The following is a 4,575-nucleotide window of genomic DNA, read 5'->3' as shown; positions in this document are numbered from 1 at the left end:
GGAAATTACATAATTGTAAGTATATTCCTTTTCTCACAGAAGTACCCAAATTAGTCGACACAATTTCGGGTAAAGAGAACTGTGCTGGCTTTCTTGAAGATCTGTGTTCTAGGCCTACCTCTGCTTTGCAACTTTGGACTAAGACCTTAAGTTCTTTGAGCCTCAGTTTATTAACAAAAATTAAAAGGGTTTTGCTAGATGTCTCCTCTAGCTTTATTATTCTATTTTATGATTCAAACATAGAATTTATTGTTCAGTCATTTTCCAATTGTTTCTGACTCTTTGTGATTCCATGTGGGATTTTCTTGGCAAAGATACTGGAGTGGTTTGCTATGTCTTTCTCCAGCTCATTTTAGAGATGAGGAAACTGAGACAAACAGGGTTAATTGACTTGCCTTGGGTCACACAGTTAGTGAGGCCTGGTACTTTATCAATCAAGTCATCCAGCTGCCCCCAAACATAGAATATGCATTGTATTTCCCTTAAAGCTCTATAATTGAAAGATAGAGGTAACAAATAAGATTCCTTGCTTTCATTGCACATACTGATTAAAATGGAAATGTTTTTGAGCCCTGATTGGAAATTTAGTTTTTTGTTTATGAAAGTATACCAAGGTGAAAGTAGGTGTCATTGGCATTTGGATGATGGAATGATAGATAAAAATCAAAGAATTGATTAAGGCATTTGGAGAAAAGTTGAAATGTAGGAAGGTTTTTGGAGGTGGGAGATGGGTACCTTGGATAGTATTTGGGGAGAATCAAATTGATGTTTGTATAATACCAGGTCATAATTGTCATTTATAGAGATGAGTTAAAGATTTCAGTTTGACAACCTGTTTAAATGGCCCTGGGAAGCAATATATAGATTTGTATATATATATATGTGTGTGTGTGTGTGGGGTGTGTGTGTGTGTGTGTGTGTGTGTGTGTGTATGTGCAGTGCATGCATACCCATAGTAATGATCTGCAGAGTATCTTTCAATTCAACCAAAAGAAGAATCCCTGGGGAGTTCAAAATCCCAAGTTGTGCTTTCAAAGTAAGACCAGCAATAATGACTCAAAGCACCATTCTTGTCAGTGAGGAGTTTGAATGTCACTTACCCTCCATTTCCCTAGGAGTACCCTTCCCTTCATTAGTTTGAATCAGCACCAGTCCCCAGGTCTAGATTCCTTTCTCCCTTTCCCCAGTGTTTGCTCTTGCCAGTCGAGAAAAGAATACTATAAAAACCCACTAGATTTTACTTGTGGAGGGTGCTCTATTCCCTTTCGGATTTTAGCATGGTATGCCCAATTGCTCTTGGAATTCCAGCGGATCAGACCTGTTTCCACCATCTTACCTGACTGCTTTATCTATTTTTTAAGTATGTCCTGTCAATTAAATTGTCTTGTTTTATTGTTCTGTTGTGTGCTCCATGTTTCTTTGACTTGGACTTTTGGTATCATGAATATTTCTAAATCTGCATTAACACATACACACACATGCACACAAACTCACATAAATTTCTTCCTCTTTTTGCAAGCAAGTAATTGCATGTATCAATCAATCAATATCACACACATATAGATATATGTGGATATATACTTGTGTATGTATTTATGTGTACATATATTTATGTTTGTTTGTATACATATGTATGTGTTCATGTGCGTGTATACATATAACCCTACTAGTCACTTAATTTTTCTGGATCTCAGGTTCCTCATATGTAAAATGAGGGGTTGCACTAGGGGGTTTCAGAGTTATCTTTGTTTCCAAATGGTATGATCCTTTGATACTTAGATGAGTAGAACTGGGAGGTTTACTGGCACCCATAGAATATATGTCTTGTATTTCCTATATGGATCTAAGCTCCTAAAAAGATTTACAGTAGAATATAGATAAGAATCATACAGAATGGGAAGGAATGAAGGAGTTTCAATCTGTATCATAAGAAGAATGATCCACTTACATCCATGAAATCTTGAGTCCATAAAGATTGAAGTACAGATTTGGATTATATGTATACATATATACATATGAAATTTCTAAGAAATATATGTATATATGCATGTATTTATATAATGTAAAATTTCTAAGTTTATGTGCATAAAGTAAAAAAAGAAATACATGTGCTTATAGGACAGCTAGGTGGTACAGTTGATAGAGCACCAGGAAGACTTGAGTTCAAATCCAGCCTCAGACACTTACTTGTTGTGAGACCCTGGGCAAATCACTTAATCCTGTTCATTGCAGTTCCCTCATCTGTATGATGAGCTGGAGAAAGAAATGGCAAACCACTCCAGTATCTTTACTAAGGAAACCCCAAATAGGGTCACGAAGAGTTGAACACAATTGAAGTGATTCAACAATCATATGGTATATATATTTATACACACCCACACATCCCATGCTCACACACATATATGTGCATATATATATATGTGAAGGTACACATAAATATGCATATATGTGTGTATACATACAAGACATTTTTTATTACTAGATCTAAATCAGAAACATGTACATTCATAGATTGTCATCCATCCCCATTGTATATTATGGTATACAGTGTCTTGTAAATATGAATTTTGAATTTTTTTCTTCAGTATGAATGAAATTATCTCTTTTTCAATGCTGTGGATTTAACTGAGGACACTTAGCAATGTTTAAAGTCTCCATGAAATTAGTACAACTCCATTTTCAAAAATGAGCACTTGGAGAATTTTACTACCAAAAGAGAATCCTTGTTTTTGGACTTTGAGCAGGACAGCTTCCATGATACTTGTGAACAGTTTGGGTGAACATGTTCAATTTGTTACAATTCAATAAGCATTTATTAAGAGCCTACTGGGTGCCAGACACTATACTGAGATCTGGAAATACAAATAAGAAAAAGAAAGACAGTCCCTCAAGGAGTTTAAAATCTAAGGAGGAAAGACAGCCCATATCTCCCAGTTTAACAGTTTGTTGGATTCCAATATTCTGCAAATTGTGTCTGTAGTTATACTAGTCAGAAGAATTCATCCCAGAACCAAGACTCCAGGTCAGAAGGTATGTCAGAGGTCATCTATTTCAACCCATACTTGAATAAGAAACTCCTGTATCATATATTTAATAATTGGTCATCCACCCACTGTTGAAAGATCTCCAATGAAGGTGAATTTGCCACCTCTCAAATCATCCCATTTTGCATTTGGTTAGTTTTAATTGAGAGAAAGTTTTTCATGACATCAAGTCCAAGTCTGCCTCTTTGTAACTTGTTCCTATTGGTCTATTCTGCCCTCTCAGGACAAGGAGAAGCCACAGATGACACCTTGTCATAGCCCTAAAGTAGAGGTTAAGTACATACGTGTAATGGATTCTTTTGGTAGTCTGGCAAAACCTATTAACCCCCTCGCAGAATAATGTTTTTAATTCATAAAGATACATCAGATTATAAAGGGCATTAATTCTATTTAAAACAACAAGTTCACATACCTCAGATTAAAAACTTCTACCAAGGCTGTTCCTTGTTCTCTGGAGCCAAACAGTCTCTTATAGGCAACAAACCATAGCTACAATGGTAATATGAGAGTGTACTTATATTTTCTCTCAGTCTTATATAGCTGTCAAGATGTTGTCTGTTTTAGAGTGACCCAAGAAAAGTATGAAAATGACCACTTACTCGAAGTAGAAGCCATTTTAGATGGAAGAATCCTCTGGCTGCAAACATTAGCACTAACACTCAGCTTTTATCAGTTATATGTAATTTTCCTTAAGGTATTTTTTCCCCCAGGAAGCACTATTTGTACAATAAGGCTCCCAGAGATCCACGTTTCCAAGGCAGCTTGAATCAATTTGGCCTTGGCACATTGAACCCAGACCCCAAGTGCCTCATTCCATTAGTATGCAGTCCTTTGGCATGGGTACCATTGCTATCCACAGTACTTTGCTCTGTAGTCATCTCTGTTTTCCATATTGCCTTATCCATATTTCATGTCCTTCTTTCAATGAGCCCATAGAAATTTGGGAAAGGAAAAGAAAGAATGGTAGTGACTTTTGGTAGTAAAGTCTACTGTGATTTAGGATTATTCAGGAATAGCACCAGGATATTCATTCAATCCTGGTGTAATTTATCATAGTTCTTTAATCACCAGAGTTTATATCCCTGTATGCCTTATATCAGGTTAAGAACAAAATGTCAGGAATAAGGAGCCAAATTAAACTGAAGGGCACTTAGCCCTTAGAGTTATACATGTTAGCTGATCTTGGCAGATTTGATGATTTCTGCAATTCTTGTGATAGCCAATGTGAAGATGATTGTCTTGAAAAAGGAAATCACAATCTGGAGAGGGATTATTTCCTTGTAGGTGATAATACTATTATATGATTATTTTGAATGTTTCCTCCATTCTAAAAGCTGGGCTGTTTTTGAGACACAATGTCTTTCCTTTTTAATAGCTTTAAGTGAGCCAAAAGGAGACGTTGATATGTATCAAATATAAATGAATTCAGTGAAGCCCAATAGGATGTACCTTGTTCCATAAGGGATCAAATCATATCACAGAGGGAAAAGGCAGTATGGCATAGTGAACAAAATACTGGATTTAGAAACAG

This window comes from Vombatus ursinus, unplaced genomic scaffold, assembly GCF_900497805.2.
Source record: "Vombatus ursinus unplaced genomic scaffold, bare-nosed wombat genome assembly UNPS02009835.1, whole genome shotgun sequence".
Taxonomy (NCBI): domain Eukaryota; kingdom Metazoa; phylum Chordata; class Mammalia; order Diprotodontia; family Vombatidae; genus Vombatus; species Vombatus ursinus.
The sequence above is the reverse complement of the archived record's forward strand: the minus strand, read 5'-3'. Positions refer to the sequence as shown.